The 20918-nt window shown below is 44.4% G+C and overlaps 1 long non-coding RNA gene across 1 annotated transcript in view; it reads right to left on the reverse strand.

Annotated features, from left to right (window-relative positions):
- Positions 1-17755, reverse strand: part of LOC119851831 — a 70219-nt gene extending 52464 nt beyond the window's left edge. Inside the window, exon 1 of the long non-coding RNA XR_005291419.2 lies at positions 17208-17755. This is a non-coding gene — a long non-coding RNA (uncharacterized LOC119851831). The remainder of the gene's footprint in view (positions 1-17207) is intronic.
- Between the last annotated feature and the right edge of the window lie 3163 nt (positions 17756-20918).

Genomic DNA, 20918 nt, shown 5'->3' on the forward strand with positions numbered 1-20918 from the left:
ACAATTTTCAACTGGTAACAATTTTTAATTGGTTGACATGGCTAAATCCTTGACAGAATAATGAATTGAAGCCAAAGGCAATCTTTATCTGTCATTCCGATTGACCAGTCTTAACAATGAAGGTATGTATTGCTGACACCATGGCAACAGGCTAAAATCTTTGCTCCCAGGACAAGCCCAAACTTTTTTCAAAGTTAAAGCTTAACTGAAAGTGAGGTGCATTCAGCTAGGCACATGTGGTGCTTATCCTACCAACATGCAGGCTGATAAGCTACATTTTCAGACAGTAGTCTGAGCACAGGTCTGGGAGCCAGGAGATCAAGTCTCTTCTCTGCTTCCACACTGACTCACTCTAGCCTTAAACAAATCATTCAGAACCTGATCTTCACTTCAGCTGAAACCAACTGTTAACTTCAGTGGTGCAGAATCCAGCGCTTAAACACTCCACATTAATTGTCATCTGCAAGATAGATTTATCTCTATGACCTTAGAGGGATGTTGAGAGGATTCACTAATCAATGCTATATGATACGTATTACGAAGTGATGATACTGATGCTATTAGATGTTGCCAGTCTTTTCTTTCTTACTGTATCATTGTATTGTAAGAAAATCATTTTATCACAAAGTGGGGATGTAGTGCAGTGTAGCAGAGGTAGCAAAATGGTGATGGAAAAAAATCAGTGAGTTTTGTCACCGTAAGCATATGGCATGGGTTGAGTGTTGTGCTGTATTTTCCTGTGCATCTAAACTAACCCTATTACAATATAGACACACTGCAGGCAGACCACCTTTGTTTTTAAGGCTAACAGATTTAGTCCCCTTGGAGGAATACAACTAGTCAGAAGACTGCAGCACTTCCAGACCTGACCACAAGTGATCCACACATTTATGACATCCAGACATGGATACTGAAACTCCTTAGTTTAGGAATGAAGTCTCACACACACACCCCCATCATGTTTTAACTGGTGCAAAACTAGAGCAGCACATCTGGTTAGCAATGCAGGTCACTGCGAGCGGAGCGACTTGGTAATCTGCCCTCTGTGCTGGCTCCCCATGGAATACATAGTCCTGTTTGAGGTTGATGTCTTGATATTCAAAGCCTTGCATTGCATTGGAATCGAAAGAACCTCTTCCTCTTCAAAATAGGACTTCTCATGACAGCTGTGTTCCAGCAGAACCTTGAAATTGTTGACCAACAGGAGACTTGTGCATGCTGGAGACAGAACCAGGCCAGGACGATGGAACCTTGCAAGACTTAAGTCTCACCACATGCAGAACTAAGTGAAAAACTAATTTCATAATCTCTTCTAATAGACACACAACAAACCCACTCACCCACTTTAAAAGAATAATCCTAATCAAGCTATATCTCCTTCAGGCTAAGAAGGAAGAAAGTGAATAAGATTGTCATTGTTATTTCTACTTTTAAAATCTTTCAAGACACCGATATTACATTGGTAGAACTATACAAGTACTCCTAGATTGACAGTTCTCCAGGAGACAGGCTATTTTTTCATTATTTGTCTGTACAGTGCCTAGTACAATGGGACCCTGATTGGGGTCATTAGGATGTAGTGTAATAGCAAATAGATTTTGATTTAAAGATCTTTCACTATGACATTTTAAAAAAGGAAAAGAAAAGGAGATATTAGAGATGAGCCTGAGCTCCAGAATTTGGATTGGATTTTGAATGCCTAGTGTTTCAGGGATGTTTCAGGTATCAAAGATAAGAGTTAGTTGTGAGGAGCCAGCTCATGCAGATCTGGATTGAAATTCGGACCTTCTCCAGTAACCTCTGCCCAGGGGGATTTCTTGGGCTTCCCCCCCACCAGGGCAAGGCAATTATTTATCAGCTGAAGAGTGCTAGAAGAAAGTTGACAGCTGTCAAAACCTAGTCATTAGAAAGCCTATTACAGAGTTCATCATTGATGCTAATCCAAAATTCCTTTCCTTCTCTGTCAGAGAAGAAGAGATTCATCTCATGGCAGTTTGGGAGATGATTGCCACAAGTGAAAAATCAGACTCTTGAAAGGGATACAGTGGTCTGGAAAGGTTGAGAGCCACTGGTGTAGTTCATTGCATCTCCTTACTGTAGCTTGCGTTATTGCATTATTCTGTGGATTATTGAACATATTGTAATTGATTTATGTGTTTAAATAACCATTAGTTTGTTTTTGATAAATTACTGCTTGAGTGGCAATCCTTGAGAGGAGGGCTATATCCATATCCTCCCAAGGGTAAACAGAGCTAGTCTATTCTGGGGAGTCCTCTAAGGGTCAGAGATAAATTCCCTGGTAAAGCCTGGGTAATTCCCCTAGGGCAGGCTGCCTCCTGTTACCCATTGAAATGGGCCAAATTGACAATTGGCTTACAGTCATAGGCAGTTTGTTATTGGGGTGCCTTGGCTCCAAATTTTGGGATAACCAACCACACTGACAGGGCCTAGCATGTCTTCAATATTGATAATAAAGGAGGACTTTAGCTTATCCTCAAACTCCTGTTAGAGTAGCCCTGCCACTAGAGGGGTACTTTTTTGCACCTCTCCCTCAGAGCACAGCAGAGAGTCATCCCCTAACACTCATCTCAGCCCCACTCTGACTCCTATTGGTGAGATAGAGAATCTAGGGCCAGACATTATGGACAGAGATCTAGGATGGAGAATCCACCTTAGTATGCACCCTGAGCCCTCAACCCCTTACTCCTACAACATTCAGTCCTGGTCCTATTTGGCACCTTGGGGCATGCAATCTACAAGGAAACCAACTCCTACGGTCCCTGAAAGGCTAGAACTGCCTCTCCTACAAAGTTGTCCTTCCCAGGATGCACTTCCTCACACTGCAGCAAGATGGGCAATAAAATTAGGAGGAGCATGTTCAGACAGAGGAGCAGTTATTTCCAGCAGCCATTTCCTTGTCATCCCTAGATGAGGCAGTAGGGTCAACCACTTCTTGTTGCCTGATTAGAAGCCTTTCCAAGAATTGCTACATCAAATGGTATATATCCTTGAGATCCCAGTTGAAACTGCCGGAAAAAAAAAAAATCACAGAAGCTACTTGATCTTTTGCATAGGATAATGCCAGGGAGAATGGTCAGGCCAATGAATGAGCAGCTATTAGAGCTAGCAAAACATTTTGCAAACCTCAGCATCTGCAGAGCCCATCTTTAAAAAGGCCAGGAAGCAATATCAACTGGGTTCCAATACTGTTACACTTGCCCAGCCCAAGGATTAGTAGCGATAGTGGTTGTTCATAAGCAATCCAGACAGCAAGGGCCTCTGAAAGCGGCTCCAAGGGATAAAGATCCTCCCAACAATTTTTTTTGAAGTTTAGAAATGTATTGCTAGTTATTAGTCCCCATTAGCAAAATACACCTACCTACATTGGGACAAAGTATTTAACTTTGACAAATTTCTCCAAGGAAGCACTAAAATTTATCAGTGATGGTTAGCTGATAGCCAGTACTTTTCAGTGGGGCTGCTCTAACAATTTTGCCACCCCAAGTGGCAGAGCTGCCACTGAATTGCCACCGTGGGGCATGGACTTCTGCCCCATTCGGAATGCTGACCCAAGCACCTACTTGGAAAGCTGGTGCCTGGAGCCGGCCCTGCTTTTCAGGCAGCACTAGATGCATCAGACACAGCAGCAAGATCTATGGCTGTATCCATTGTCACGCCCAGGGCTTCATGGTTACAGGGATACCAAAGGAAGTCCAGACAACTGACTTTAATATCAAGACTGATGAAGTCTGCATTTCTTGAATGATGCGCATGTTACTCATGTTTGGGGGTTTATACAACAGCATCTAAGAGAAAATAACCTAGACTGCAGAGTTATTCTAGACAGAGGCCCTCAACAAAGATCCTCTGAACAATCTAGGGAAAAAGACTTCCCTGGAGGAGACCCTCTGCCTCTCTCTATGGCTACTCATCCCGCACCCAGCAAATTTAATGCTTTGATCAAGAACTATTTGGCGGTTCTATTTATTCTCAACTTGCAGGATGCATACTTTCACTTATCAATCCACCCAATGCACAGAGAATACTTGGGATCCCAAGTGGAAAATTCTCACTATCCATACATAGTCCTGCCCTTTGGTCTTTCAACAGTGCCAAGAATATTCACTAAAAGCTTGGCAGTCATGGTGGCTTACCTGAGAAAGCAAGGGATCCAGGTATACCTGTAGCTTGATAATTTGAGGGAAACCACCACAAGGGAAATGACTCCATTTGCAGGTTCTTACAACTTTTCACTGTCCTGGGTCTCAGAATCAGAGAAAAGTCAATTCTAGTAAGACTCATATTTTAGAGTTCATAGAGGCAGTGCTAGACTCCACAATGTCAAGAGTTTATCTGCCACAAGACAGATTCAATACCACAGTAGACCTTAACCACCAGCTTCAAGGTTACCCTCAAATGCCTATACAAGCCTGCTTCAGACTTCAGTCATATGCCCTCCTAGATGCATGTCACAGCATCCCAGACTTCACCTACATGGCCTGCAAGGGTGGCTGAAATCTGTATCTACCAAACAGACATCACATGGGCATAAGTGTAAAAGTTCCCCCAGAAGATCTCTCATCATTAAATTGGTGGAAAGACCCACTCTGGGTATGCATAGGAGGACTTTTCTCCATCTACTCCCATCAAAACCCTGTTGAAGGATGCTTCTAGGCGTGGGTGGGGAGCACATCTGCATCATCTTCAAACCGAAGGCCTATCGACTCATGAACTGACTTTCCTTCATGTAAATATACTAGAGCTCAGAGCTGTTTGGCTAGCATGTATCATGTTTCTCTTCATGCTACATGAACCGATAGTCCTGGTTGTGACAGACAATGCAAGGGCAATGTTTTATGTCAACTGACAGGAAGGAGCATGATCATCCCTCCCAGAGATGAACAGTTTCTTGGCAAAGGAACTGGTGTCACAGTTCAGGGCAACAACATTCCTATTCCCCTTCTGTGGTTGTGCAATGGCACCCACTCTAGACTTCAGACAATCGCCTCTCTTGGGTGGAGAGACACTTCTCTTGATCCTGAATGGGGTATTCTAGGCTGCACATGCTGTGATAAGCCAAGCAACAGTCAGATGGAAAAGCAGGCCTGCTTTGCCTTCTCTTCAGAGACATGCATGGTGTAACTGCCCCAGTGCTTTCTAAACAAGCTTTACTCTTAAGGTAAAAAGCATTACAGAGAAAAATGTTAAAAAAAAAGACCCTAATTAGCTCAGTTGATTCGTTTGCCAGGTTTCTTTCCCAAACCCCACTCCAGCCAAGGGAGAAGCAAAACCCCACACACTTGATGTAGCTGGGACTATCAGTTTACCTGAATAGAACAAAGTAATTCCGTCATGGCTTTTCATAGTGTTTTTGGACATGAGGGGTCTGGCAATATCTAACCCCTAAACTGTCTATATGGGTGTCTAATTTTATTAAATCATGTTTGAGTTAGCTAGATTAGATCCACGCATGTAGTTTAGAACCCACTCAACTAGTGCTTGAACAGCTTCTGTGGCTTCCCTGAGAAGCATACCAGTCTCTGCAAGGTGGCTCCGGGTGGGGGGGGAAGAAGAGATCAGTCTAAACTTTATAGAGCATTATTCCCTTGTTGAGGCATCAAGATCTGATTTGTCCTGCAATCATTATTCAATTAGACTCTGCACTCCCATCTTCTGCCTACAAGGTCACTGGTCGTGAGGTACCACATGCAGAATATATATGGAATACCACTTGAAAAAAAAGAAAAGGTTTTTTTACTCTACAGTAACTGTGGTTCTTCAAGATGTGTTGTCCTCCTTCTGCACTATGATGCTATCCTGTAACACTTGGATTCTGTATTGGTGAACTAATTGAGGAACTGTTAGGCCCACTCCTCCATTTAGGCTAGTAGCAGGAGTGCATCTAGGGCTCACAAGTTGTTGCTCAACAAGAAGTTGGTAGGCTATAGCAACCTCTGTCCATCACTGAAGGTTGTTGAAAAAAAGTGTCTATCCTGACCTATTTAATTAAATGCTAGGGCCCAACAGATTTCACAGATCAAGGTACTGATATTTTGATGTGTTTCTTTATTAGCAGCCATTTTTTCATCTGTGTGGAACTTGTACAAGGATGTGTTGAAGCGAGTCAGATTTGAAAAACGGAGAATAAATTCAGAGGAAAAAACCACTACCAATATTTGGAAACTATGGAAGTTAGCATGGACATCGCAAAAGGCAACTGATGGCAAGATTTATGACTGGACTGTGGGGATATACTGAGCAATTATTTCATTATGGATCTGTCTGAAGGATCTCATGAGGCATTCAACAATAAAGGAAAAAGAAATAAGCATTAAATCAAAAGTTATTTTCAGAACCTATTTCATGATGTCTGAAAAATCCAAAGTGCCACACTCAGTCATTAGTTTTGCTGTATTGCTGCATTTCACCATGTTTAATACAGAAATAAGCTATATGAAATCTTCCTATTTCTGAAGTCTAGTTTGCTTTGTTTTTAGCAAATGGAAGAGGAATAATAAAATAAACTGAGCACAGAAGACACTTTCATTTTCCAGTGGGGTCTCTGATACTGTACTCCTGCTGGGTTCCACTTGACACCCTCCACCATAGCCTCTGGCAACCCCTCCATGCATCCACATGCCCATCTGTCTTTGGAGTCCTCCCATAACTTATATTTTAAGTTGAAAATTACTAGACTTGGATGTTGCTTTCCTGAGCTTTGGGTGCCCCTACTTTAAATTTACACATGGTCTGCCTTGTGATGCCTTTGAGGGCTACACCAAATCTTCATAGATACTAAGGTCAGAAGGGACCATTCTGATCTAGTCCGACCTCCTGCACAGCGCAGGCCACAGAATCTCACCCACCCACTCCTATGAAAAACCTCACCCATGTCTGAGCTATTGAAGTCCTCAAATCATGGTTCAAAGACTTCAAGGAGCAGAGAAGCCTCCCTCAAGTCAACCATGCCCCATGCTACAGAGGAAGGCGAAAAACCTCCAGGGCCTCTCCAATCTGCCCTGGAGGAAAATTCCTTCCCGACCCCAAATATGGCAATCAGCTAAACCCTGAGCATATGGGCAAGATTCACCAGCCAGATACCCAGGAAAGAATTTTCTGTAGTAACTCAGATCCCATCCATCTAATATCCCATCTCAGGGGATTTGGCCTATTTACCCTGAATATTTAAAGATCAATTATTTACCAAAATCCCATTACCCCATCATACCATCTCCTCCATAAACTTATCAAGTAGAATCTTAAAACCAGATAGATCTTTTGCCCCCACTGCTTCCCTTGGAAGGCTATTCCAAAACTTCACTCCTCTGATGGTTAAAAACCTTCGTCTGATTTCAAGTCTAAACTTCCTGGTGGCCAGTTTATACCCATTTGTTCTTGTGTCCACATTGGTGCTGAGCTGAAATAATTCCTCTCCGGTATTTATCCCTCTGATATATTTAGAGAGAGCAATCATATCTCCCCTCAACCTTCTTTTAGTTAGGCTAAACAAGCCAAGCTCCTTAAGTCTCCTTTCATAAGACAAGTTTTCCTTTCCTCGGATCATCCTAGTAGCCCTTTTCTGTACCTGCTCCAGTTTGAATTCATCCTTTTTAAACATGGGAGACCAGAACTGCAGTGTTCTAGGTGAGGTCTCAGCTAGTGCCTTGTATAACGGTACTAAAACCTCCTTATCCCTACTGGAAATGCCTCTCCTGATGCATCCCAAAACCGCATTAGCTTTTTTCACAGCCATATCTGATTGGCAGCTCATAGTCATCCTATGATCAACCAAATTACTAGACTTGGATGTTGCTTTCCTGAGCTTTGGGTGCCCCTACTTTAAATTTACGCATGGTCTGCCTTGTGATGCCTTTGAGGGCTACACCAAATCTTTGATTACAATTGAATTCTGAATAAGGGACTGTCCATGGGATTCAGCAATGGAGTTGGTTGCCACATAGAGAGCTCCTCTCCATGTCAAAGTGATAAAAATTTTATCAGAAAAAAAAAACCCAGACATATCCACCCAATAAGGAAATATAATAGTCATGGGCTGCCCTTCTTGGAAATTTGGGATAAATAAAGCTCTCCAATGTTCTCTTTCCCCGTAAACTGGCACCTACCATAGCTAGATAAGCTTCTGGAAAAACGGTTAGAAGAGCTAAACAGGGTTTCTTACAGAACTTAAATGGTCTATTGACTGCACTTCCACTTAAGAACCCTTCATGTTTTCACATGGAAGCCTTGCAGGATATTATAAAAAGAACCTTTAAATATGGTTGGTTTCAGAGTAGCAGCCATGTTAGTCTGTATACGCAAAAAGAAAAGGAGTACTTGTGGCACCTTAGAGACTAACAAATTTGAGCATAAGCTTTCGTGAGCTACAGCTCACTTCATCGGATGCATTTGTTGGAAAATACAGTGGGGAGATTGATATACACACACAGAGAACATGAAACAATGGGTTTTATCATACACAATGTAAGGAGAGTGATCACTTAAGATGAGCCATCACCAGCAGCAGGGGGGAAAAAGGAGGAAAACCTTTCATGGTGATAAGCAAGGTAGGCTATTTCCAGCAGTTAACAAGAACATCTGAGGAACAGTGGGGGGGGGAAGAAAACGCTGCTGGTGATGGCTCATCTTAAGTGATCACTCTCCTTACAGTTTTTTTCCCACCAAATGCATCCGATGAAGTGAGCTGTAGCTCACAAAAGCTTATGCTCAAATAAATTTGTTAGTCTCTAAGGTGCCACAAGTACTCCTTTTTAAATATGGTTAAATTTAAAGCCATTATTGGTTCTATAAATCTTTCCCTGCTCTGGGTAACATCACCTTTCCTAAGAACATACCACCCCCTTACATAACATAGGCGCAGTGACGTTTTGCAGTGAGAAGATGTCCCCATTTCTCCTGGTTACTGAGTATTTCTGTTCTCTCCTCTTATGTTTTGCTACCTTTCTGGTTTTGGTGTCATCAGTAAATTTGATCCCAATTAAATTTACTTCCACTTTCCTCTTGATCCATGAGAATAATGTAGATTTGCAAACTGACATCTGCCGTCTTCCATTTGATACTGGTGCCCAATTGTGGGTCTTTACTCTCAGCATTTGTCTATTTTCAATTCTGTACATTTCTGGCTGGGTCTGAATCCTATTTATGTGGAATTTTATCAAATGAATGCTTTTACTAGTGCCTGCATGTTCTTCACTGCATTCTGTGTATCTATTAAAATCAGTCACTGCCTGTTTTTAGCATTGTAACTCTTATTAGTGTTGCTTTTCTGTTATTAGACACCACTCTCTCCAATACTAATACACCAGCTCCTTTATTTTATCTCCAAATGTTTCCCAAAGGATTGTTACTTCGCAGATATTCTCTGGTTATTCTTGCCTACATTTTCTAAAGAGGTCTACCCCGTTTGCCTTTTCTTGAACATCAGTTTCCTTTCCTGACTCCCATATCAGGGTACAAACAAGGTGCAGATGTCGGAGAACATTTATTATTGTGTAACAGCCTTGTTGCAGCATGCACCAGAAAAGCATCATAGAATATTAGGGTTGGAAGAGACCTCAGGAGGTAATCTAGTCCAACCCCCTGCTCAAAGCAGGGTCACCACCAACTAAATCATCCCAGCCAGGGCTTTGTCAAGCCGGGCCTTAAAAACCTCAAAGGATGGAGATTCCACCACCTCCCTAGGTAACCCATTTCAGTGCTTCACCCTCCTAGTGGGATAGTGTTTCCTAATATCCAACGAGGGTGACCAGATGTCTCAATTTTATAGGGACGGTCCCAATTTTGGGGTATTACCCCCCACCCCCCTCCCAATTTTTCCACACTTGCTGTCTGGTCACCCTATATCCAACCTAGACCTCCCCTGCTGCAACTTGAGACCATTTTCTCTTGTTCTGGCATTTGCCACCACCGAGAACAACCTAGCTCCATCCTCTTTGGAACCCCCATTCAGGTAGTTGAACCCTCCTCACTCTTCTCTTCTGCAGACTAAATAACCCCAGTTCCCTTAGCTTCTCCTTGCAAGTCATGTGCCCCAGCCCCCTAATAATTTTCATTGCCCTCTGCTGGACACTCTCCAATTTGTCCATATCCCTTCTATAGTGGGGGGGGACCAAAACTGGACACAATACTCCAGGTGTGGCCTCACCAGTGCCAAACAGAGGGGAATAATCACTTCCCTTGATCTGCTGGCAATGCTCCTACTAATGCAGCCCAATATGCCTTTGGCCTTCTTGGCAAGAAGGGCACACTGCTGACTCATATCCAGCTTCTCATCCACTGTAATTCCCAGGTCCCTTTTTGCAGAACTTCTGCTTAGCCAGTTGATCTCCAGCCTGTAGCGGTACATGGGATTCTTCCTTCCTAAGTGCAGGACTCTGCACTTTGAACCTCAGATTTCTTTTGGCCCAATCTTGCAACCTGTCTAAGTCACACTGGACCCTATCCCTACCCTCCACTGTACTACCTCTCCCCACAGCTTAGTGTCATCTGCAAACTTGCTGAGGGTGCAATTCATCCCATCATCCAGATTAAATATGTTGAACAAAACCAGCCCCAGGACCGACTCCTGGAGCACTTTGCTTGATACCAGCTGCCAACTAGACATGGAGCTGTTGATCACTATCCATTGAGCCCAACAATCTAGCCAATTTATAGTTATTCATCCAATCCATACTACTTTAACTTGCTTGCTGGAAGTTCACCCCAATAAACATCAAATTGTTTGCACCTTTGGGTATTGTTGCTCTCTGTTCATGTGAGAAAGACCAGGGAAGTAAGCAGGTGAAGGAATAAGCCCCCTAACAGTGGATAGCAAGTATTTAGTGGGATCAACTCTGGGTGGATACTAGCAGAATAACTCTGCTCCCTATGCCTCAAGAGCAGACACACAGCCAAAGCAACCTAGCGCACACTTCCTGGTGCTTGGAAAGTTCATTCCCCTCCAAGAACAGAACTCTCCCTACAGGCCCCATTGTGTAATAATACCCCCCACTCTGTGCTCAGATAACCCTGTGGTCATCCCAGCATTCAGCTATATACAAGCCCTCACAAGCATGAGCATTTTATTGCTATTTGATATCTTACATTCCTAAGTACAAGTATGTCAAATCAAACAATGATGTTATGGGTACACCTGCCAGAGTACACCACCACTAGCCTGATTCCGAATGGGAGTGTCAAGTGTCTGTGTGGGAAATCCATGTTGCTCGGTTTCATTCTAGGTCTCCTTTGAGGTTTTGCATAAACTCCTTTAAATTTTTGTCAATGGAATCTGGATTTTGATGGCTCTGTGATATATGATCTGGCAGAACCTTACTGGATTCCATTTTTCTGCACTCTGATCATTCCCTAGGACTGGTCACTCAGTTTTGCAGCTTTCTCCCAGGTTAATAGCAATCCCTGTCTCAGAGATTAGGTACTATATATATATATATGAGAACTGATGCCCAAATATTTAATAGGTTTTAGCTTTAATTTAGCAGTAATTGAGAGTTGAAAAACTCAGAGCCTACTTGCATTGCCTGTACACTTTTTCCAAGAATAGCATCATCCAAGAACTCTGCCCTGCTTGAACTCTGTCCAAGGTGTTGGAATGTTACCAGGGCATTGCAAAGTCCAAATAGCCTTATATTTATTGTATTCAAGAAAGTCCTTGTGAGTACAGGATGTGGCTGCTTTATGTACTCTTGGGGTCCCTGTGACCTATCAGTAACCAGATACCAAATTCAGGGTAGAAAACCAGTGACTGTTAATGTGTTGAGGGCGTACTGCATTTGTGGTGATGGACAGACATCTTTAGCTGTACCATCAATGAGAGCCTGTTTTTCGATACACATGATGAAAATTTGGTCCTTTTTATCTACCATTCTAGATAGATTCTTATGCCACCCTCAGCACTGTAGCATACGAGTATCTTTAACTCCACACCATCACTAAGGCCCTTCATTTTCAATTTTTGCTGATTTCTCCCAAAAAATTTCTGGGATTTAAAAAAACATTTTCACCAGATTTTGGATGTGCCAGAACTTCCGGAACTTAGCTCCCCATTCCAGAAGGAGAGATGACAGCTCAGTCTCCCCTCAGAGTGTTCCTGCTCAGCGGAGGGTAACTTCCAGTTGGTGGCTGCTAAGCTGCAGTGGGGGAGTGAGATGGGCAAGGTCACCCCACACACACTGCCCCACCTGCCCACCCACACATGATTACTGGGCATCCCTTCACCTGCAGGGCACCTGCCACCTGCTGCTTTCCTTGAATACTGATTGAAACTTTCAGCCATTGTATGACGTGCAGAAGAAACTGGAATTGTGTTCCTCAATAGACAGAATGTTCTTTAACAAAGGTGTATGGCATTTTGATCAACAGTGTCTGTGGCACTTTAGCACAAAGCACATCTGGGGAAAGTCCAGAAAAAAGCAAATCTTTGTGTCCACTTTGCCAGTCAGTGAGCAGGATACACTCGGAAAGGCTTTCTAAAGACCTTAACGCAGAGCTGTCAAGGAAATGGAAAGCTATTGTCACTCATATGTCCCCTGAAGCTCTTTAGAGCAAGCCATCATTCTGGAAAGTCATTGTGCTATTTGATCTCCCATTGCAAAAAAGGGTGACCTCTACTGATAAATGTCATGATTATTTTTGAATTAGATTCCCCATTGTGGCTCCTAAGGAAAAAAGGGCTAAACTGGAAAGTGAATTGCATGCAAACACGGCAATGCTTTCTCCAGACAACAGTGACATCACTCCATTTGAAATATGGAAAATCCTCTGCACCAAGTTCCCAAAGCTGAGACATGCAGCTTCTCACATCCTCACTGTCCTGCCTGGCTCAGCTAATGTGAAGAGAATATTTTTGTGAATTCTGCTACATCCAGGACTGCAGGAGGATGGACCTTGGAAAAGACACCAAAAAAACCTAAACTGGTGTGAGCCTACACCACCCAGGACTTTTGGAATTCACACTGAAGCTCCTTTATCAAGAGAAAAAACAGAAAACTGTTTTGAAAAGAAGCTTGATTTCTGCAGTGGGGATTAGAGAAATGGTTTCATAAACTCTTCCCTTTCTCATATTGTTGCTTTTTTTCTGAACTTCTGTCCCCCAGTATCTATCTATAAAACTGTGAAGTTGAGCGATACTCAGTGCAAAAAATTATTTTTTATTTGTTGTAATAAACACTGATAAACTCCAGGGAAATTTTAAACAAAATAAAAACCAGTAACAAAGGGCCTTAATCACAAATGAGGAAGCCTATGTGCTATTGCTTCTCTGATTCTAAGCTATACTTAGTCTGATCAGCTATATCTTTGTTTTTGATTAGCCACATTAGGGAGCTCTCCTAGTTGGTATGCCATGCTGCCCTAGTCAAATCTCAAGGTCCTGTGGAAAACACATTAATGCATATTTTTGGAGCACCTGAATCAATCCCAACTGTTCATAGCATCAAAATTCTGTGGAACAGTTTTCCATCATTGTGTTCACCAGTGATCTGGCACAGCAGATTGATTATCCTTATGTTGCTGAACAGTGCTGACAACTGTCCCTTCATTGCACCTGTCAATAGAAATACTTTCCACTCGTTCTATCTCCCTAGCCATAGCACCCTTCATTAAAGTTTATGGCATTGGTCATATCTTGTAGATTCTTAGAGGAACATTTTTTGCAATCTATTTGCTGGAGTTCTGGTTTTTAGTTCTGATTTAGTTTTACAGTGAAACTATGTAAAACCTTAAGTAGTACTGAAGAGAGCCTCACCTTTTACTTGGCTCTGGCAGTAGACATTTCTAGGTACTACCTATTCCTCCCACCCTCAAAAAAACCCCAAAACTACAGTTCAGGCTGTGCAGAGTTGTGAGTTTTTCCTTTCTAGCGAGTGTAAAATTAAGATACTATCTTCCCATAAAGATTTATTCTGTGGATCTCCAAAATTTAACCATATTGTGGACTATATTCTCTGCAGTAACAGTCATGAGGAAATTTATATTGGCTGTTTGCCAGTTTGCACTGGCAATTTAATCTCGCCACCCACCTGCACTGTGTGGCCTAGCTAATACCCTAGAGATATCTCCAGAGATCTTTCGCTGAGATTTTTGTTAAACTGCAGTACTTTTGGAGGGGCAGCACATTTCTCTCTGCATCACAATCAGCAGATAACATTTTTCTATCATGAAGGAAAATATGAACCCAACGGGCTAAGCACTGCCCTCTCCATGTCAGGGCAGCAGTAGTAATCCAGATTTAGGGTTTTATTCTATTTTTATTTAATCTCACTGAAGGTTTTCAGTGAGGTATTTGTGACAATGCCCTAACCCTGAGTTATGTGGCAAATAATCCTAGATCAATCCTTGTTTCAGCTAAGAGGTAATTAACATCCAAATATTTTGAGTCCTCTGACATTGTATTTACCTAGGAAAGGGTTTTGATTTTGGCTTATCCTTAACCAATCTAAAAATCAGTAGACATGTTGAACCTTTAGCTAAAATCAGCAAGACAATTTGTCTCAAGTTTTCTTTCCCTTTGAGAGGATTTTCTTGGCCTCAACATGGGAACTAAATGTTCTGACACACCCTTCCCACCCACTTGGATAAACCAGCTGATCCTTCTCTCATTTTACCTAGTAGCTTCAAACTTCACAGATTTTGCCTAAAGTGCATGGCAACATATCCTAATGTGAGTGTTAACTTCTGATTACCTAAGAAGTTTCCTGCTAATGTTCAGGCATATCTCAATACACATTAGAGGCCTTCTGATAACTATCCCAAGGGAGCTGAAAATGAGATGATGCACTCTGAGACTAAGGAGTTCTCTAACAATTCTATTGTTAAGGGCACAGCATGGTTGGAAAGCCAAAATTGGCTTCCAGCTCTGAAACCATCCATTGTAATCCCAGGCATCAGATTGAGAGGTGTAGTCCCTTGCAGTTTAAGCTACATGGTCTTTGTACCAGTAGCTGGCCTTTACACAGCTTTCAAACCAATAAAGGTGTGATCCTGTGCCAGTAAGGATTCTTTCCTCAAAGGCTGAGTTCTCATCACTGCTATCACTATCATGATTAATCCCGTGTCTGTGCATGATTTGGAACCTTGGTTGGGGATACTCACTGATCCAAATTAAAGAGGCATGTGCATATTTACAAAATTGTGAAGTCTCCCACCAAAAAATACCAATGTGCCTCCAAAAATATTTCACTTCAGATCTTTTTACAACTAAAAGTAAGGATGTATGGTTAAGCAGCATTTATCAGGATTAAGTCTGGATAGAAACTAACTCAACATGCCGCCTCCTCCTTCTCAATCCCTAGCCCTCAACACCAGAGGGAGAGAAGGGAACCCAGAGCTTCTGGGTGTTCAGCAAATACATTCCCTTCCTACCCAAAAGGTGAACTCCCTCTACAGGCCCAAGCAGGTAATATATTGCAGGGTAGAGTCATCATCACTCTGTCCAGGGACCATGCACTCCCATCTGCCTGGAGGCATAGGTGCTGGAACTAAGGGTGCTGGGGGTGTGGAAGCACCCCCTGGTTTGAAGTGGTTTCCCTGTATACAGGGTTTACAGTTTGGTTCAATGGCTTTCAGCACCCCCCACTATAAAAATTGTTCCAGCACCTATGCCTGGAGTAAAGTTGCCAACCCTCCAGGCTTGTCCTGGAGTGTCCAGGAATTTAATCTTTCATTCTCCACACCCTTGCCACCTAGGTTGTTGAGGGTGGGATCCACAAAGGGACTTAGGCATTTCTGTGCGAAGTGCTGCAGTGCCTAAAATATCACAGGAACAATACAGTAATCACAAAGCCTGAGTTAGGTGCCTAGGCTCCAATATAATGCACGTGGAGACATAAGCACCATAGAATGAACTCTACAAAGGTCAGCATGCTGGGTGGGGAGCAGCTTAAGATGCCAATGGGAGATACCAAGGAAAGGAGTGCATGCTAAGCCCTGCCCCTCTCTTGGAGATTGGCATCAAATTCTGGGCTGCACAGAGCCACCTGGCTCTGTTAGTGATCCACGAATTGGGGGCAAAGAGAGGCACTGAGCCATCTTAGATGGCATGCAGGACCTGAAACAGAACAGCCAGGGAGGAGTCCTCCCTTATAATCTTTATTTTAGCAGTTAGGTAGTCACCCAGGATGTGGGAGATCCACCTTCCCCCCTGATTCAAGTCCCCTCTCTGCCAGAGGAGGAGGGATTTGAACAGGGATCAGCCACATGCCCTAGCCACTAGGCTATGGAACTGTCTGAGGTGCATCTTCCTCAATCTCTCCCCTTGAAGTTCTTCCACTTTAAACAATGGAACATAGGTGCTGGGACAAGGGGTGTGGTAGATGCTGCAGCCCCCCCGGCTTGAAGTGGTTTCCATTATATACAGGGTTTACAGTTTGGTTCAATGGCTCTCAGCACCCCCGCTATACACATTTTTCCAGCACCCATGCAGTGGAATACTTAAATATTAATTGGGTCAGAGAAAGCATTAGAAAGACACTATTCCCTAGTACTGTCATCTCATATGAGGGGGGCAGATTCTTATTCATATCCCTTTCCTCCCTTCAGGGGAAGAGGGACTTGAATCAAGGGATTCCATATCCTGGGGGAAGTACCCTATCCACCCAGTTTATAAGGGAGGGCCTTCCCTCCCCCTCAGCTGTTTTGGGTGAACTTGCCTGAGGAGCCTGATCTGGTAGCCATGCTCAGAAGCCACCTAGGTACTTACAGGGTTAGGCAGCAGCTTACCAGGTGTTTTGTGGATTGCCTAAAAACAGGACATAGGCATTTAAATACCTTTGTGGATCCCAGCCCAAAAATAAGGTCTTTAAAAATAAAGTTTTCCTCTGCCTAAAACCAGATTCCTTTGTCCTCCACTCAGCCATCCTCCATGTTCTGCCTTTCTTCAGCTTCAAGATCCTGGTGCAGCAGGCTGACAGCCTCCATGGGGAAGGGATAAACCTCTGTCTCTGATATCCTCATTTGAACCAGCTCAGCTATAAGACAAGTCCATGCTATATTCCATGCTATTACATTCTGTAGAATATTGTACTCCTGGAGGAGCCATCTTTTGTGGGGGCCATAAAAGAGAGCTCCTAATCATCTTTGATCCCATGACACTTTTTTGAAAGAGTAGGGCATTAGCCCTGGCATTTTAACCACATTTCCAGCATGTACACCAGTACTTGCATTCTACCGACTGTGACAGGGTTAGGACTCACCACCGCTGGCACTGCCCGCTGGTTGCTCCAGGAATTAGCTCTGTCCAGTCATGGAGCACCTTTTTCGCATGGTGCCTTGTTGCTCCCCGCTCAGCAGCATCTTCTTCAGGACACTGCCCTCCAGCAATGCCCACTGCTCTGGTCTCGCCCCCTTCCAGGGGTTTGGTCTTATAAGCAGTCCACAATCTGCACCTGTTGTAGTGTCTGGCTGCAGCCTCTAAGTCTAGCCCCTTATCACAGGGCCCAGCCACAGCCTGGATCGGGCCACACTCCTCTTCAGCCCAGTGAGGCACAAGGGGAAGGGGGGGACCCAAGCCCACCCACTACTCTAGGCCCTGACCCAGGGACCCTCTAACAGCAGCCTCTCCACCCTCCTTCTCTCCCCTTGCCCGGCTATTATCCCTGGGCCACTTCCCCTTCAGCCCTATGCACCTGCCGGCCTAGGCCGGCAGCCTAGGGCTTTCCTTGGCCAGAGCTCCACAGCTCCTTCTGGCCTTAACCAGCACTGCTCAGTCCAAGGTGCTACCTTCCAGCCAAGGAGCCAGTCCTCCTCCCTTGACCACCAAGAAGAGACTACCCACTCCCTTCCTGGGCAGCCTTTATATATGACTGAGTCTGGCTCTGATTGGCTTTCTCTAGCTCACCCTCTGATTGGCTCCCTAGCAGGCCTTCTCTGATTGACTGCCTACCTGCACCGCCTCCCTGGCCTGCTGAAGCCCCATCTAGGATAGGAGTGGGGCAGCTACCCCACTACACCTACCTACAGGTCAGAGTCCACAGCGCTCTTAGGCACCAGTAAATTCCAACCTGCTGCCCAGTGACCACCGTTAACAGTCACCAGAACTAGAAACTCAACTCTGACAGAGGACTCCAATCCTGGGCTCTGATTGGTGGATCTCCAGGGATCCTGATTATTTTCCTGTGTAAAGCATGGCCCCTTTAAATCTTTGTCCCGGGGGAGGAGAGTGCTGTTTTTGAGGGGAGTGGAGAGAGGAGGAGAACAACAGGGTATGTGTGTCTGGAGCTCCATACAGAAGGACTGCAGCAATAGGGTGGCCAGGTGCCCAGTTTTCGACCAGAAAGTCTGGTTGGAAAGCAGACCCCAGAGTGTCCAGTCAGATCTACTGACAGGACACCCAAAGTCCGGTTACTGGGAGGTGGGGAGGCACCAGGTCATCATCTGCTGCAGCCCCTAATCAACTGAGGCTGCCCCCTACCTATCTTGGGTGGCTGCAGCTCCCAGCCCCGGCTCCGCAGGCAAGCCCCTCTGGGACCCAGGCTGCAGGTGGGAGGGGAAAAGCAGCGAGCGACAGGGGATGGGGGAGAAAGAGAAGTGGATGGGGGCGGGGCCCCAGGGGAAGAGGCAGGGCAGGGACGGGACTTTGGGGGAATAGACAGGTCAGGGGTGAGGCCTCGGGAGGAAGAGGCAAGGCAGGTGACGTTCCAGCACTCCTGTTGGAGTGTCCAATTTTTAAATATTATTACCAAGTTGGCAACCCTATGCAGAAAGCAGGCCCTCACAAAGTAAAGCATCTGAGAACCTGCCCGAAGCCTGGGAGGGACAGAGCAGTCGATTGGGGACACCCCAGGACAGGAGCCAAGCGGAGCACTGTGCCAGGGAAGAAATATCCCAAGAAGAACAAACCAGAGTTGGACCCAGTACCACTGCTGCCCAGAGCTGTGAGTACTGGGGCATGACACCTTGTGTTGGGAATAAAGAGGGAGGCTGTTAGCTAGTTAAGTGGGGAAGGTGTAGCTCTGTGCCCATTTGCAGAAAGTGGCAGAAGAGAGCACCGGAGGGGTTTGTTGGGGGAAGGTTAATGGTGCCCAAGATGACCAGGAGCACCCAAGACTCAGTACTGGACTGCAACTTTTCCCAGGACTCCTAAACGCTGAATGCAGATGCATTGCTCAGTGTCTGCCATTTCAGAGGACACCACTGGGCCTGTGAGGGCCTTGTGTTGAATGCAACCCAGTTTTACCACTCCTCCTATCTTTCCCCCTGATGTTTTTCTCCATTCATCCCTCTGTAAATAAATATTTCCCTTTCCTATATTCATTGTTCTATTCTGGTGTGTGTGTGTGTTCACTCTGGAGGGGTTGGAAAAGGTGCCCTTGGAGTGGAAGGGACTTTCCCTGCTATGTTCCTGCATATGCCTTTTCTTGCTCAGAACTGCCTGCAGAACAGACTCTATCCTGGCCATGAGGGTGCTAAAGTTATACCTGCTTCTATTTAAACCAAGGAGAGGAACAGGAAGTTGTCTGTGCCCCTGGGTTTTCCCCTGCTTAGGCATGCTTCTGTTGTGCTATCTGCTCCTGCTGTCTGCTCTGACCTACTGGTATCCTGACCCAGCCCCCCGTCTCAGACTTTGATCTCCTGGTACCTGACATCTGAGTCCGCTCTCTGGCACTTCTGCAGACTCTGATCCCCCGGTACCTGACCCGGCCTGGCTTCTGACTACAGCTTCCACCATTAGGTCAGACTGCCTGTGTCCTGGTAGTGACATGACATTTCTGCTGCACTTTTAATTACATTAGCTATTCTTGGTGTTCTGTCATAAAACCTAATGCCTGACTTATGTTGTATTGTGCACAAGGCTGACTGTGTCTCAGTGATGGGAGAAGTGGTTCTCTATATATAATCTGTAGAGCAGTTTAAATTTGTCAAGTGCTTTGTAATCCTCCAGGATGGAAAAAATACCATATAAATGTAAACTACTCTGTTATTGTTTATTATTCCATGCATGGTAAGCACCCCTGGGATGTTCTCTTTGCTGTGCATTAGATATAGTGTGTTATGATGCTGATATGCTACCCAGCATTGCACCTTGCTACAGCAAAAGGAGCTTCACACATGAAGAAATTAGATAAATAAGCCAGCTCTCTACCAGCCAAGCATTTTGCATTTCTTATATCTTGTAGTTTTTGCTTCTTAAGTTGTCAGGAACTGACACTCTCATATTCAGTGAATGAAATTCCTCTGCTTTGTCTGTCTTCCTTCAGTCATTGGTGCTCAGTTCAACATGGATGAAAGTAGCCCGTGGTTCTAAATATGTGCTAGCCTTGAAGCTCTCCTCTGAGAGTGACACTGATGAATTTTTTTTCTTGCCAAAGGAGGGACAAAGGAATGGCAGAGAAATATACATTTCCGTTTTAAAATGAGGTTCTATGATGTTTTGGAAAACATCTCTGGAACATTCGGTTCTGTTTTGCCATCCCTGGCTTGTGCACATAGGCGAAGCAGTCAGTCTCTACTTCATACAGGTATGTGTTTCAGATGTGGTCTTATCACATGATGATCCAGGCTTTCATCACTACTGGCCTAGCCCAGCGACCTCCACCCAGGGCTCAGAGTGAAGGTGGTATGAAAGCTTCAGCTTGTTCAGCAGGCAGATGGCAACCTTTTAGATCAAACATCCCATGAGATTAGAGTCTATCACATGCTGTGCTTTACAATGACTCTTTACCTCATTTCAAATTAGTTTCAAGGTCCTCGTTCTTATCTTTAAAGTCCTCAATGAAATATTGTTGAGAGAAAGGTGTCCATGTCTCAGTGCAATAGGGAAGTTGCAGTTGATGGCCCACACGGTTAAAAGACCATGGGGAAGAGTGTTCTGGGTGGGGTACATAAGAACATAAGAAAGGCCATACTTGGTCTGACCAAAGGTCCATCTAGCCCAGTATCCTGTCTTCCGACAGTAGCCAATGCCA

The sequence above is a fragment of the Dermochelys coriacea genome, chromosome 2 (assembly GCF_009764565.3).
Source record: "Dermochelys coriacea isolate rDerCor1 chromosome 2, rDerCor1.pri.v4, whole genome shotgun sequence".
NCBI lineage: Eukaryota > Metazoa > Chordata > Testudines > Dermochelyidae > Dermochelys > Dermochelys coriacea.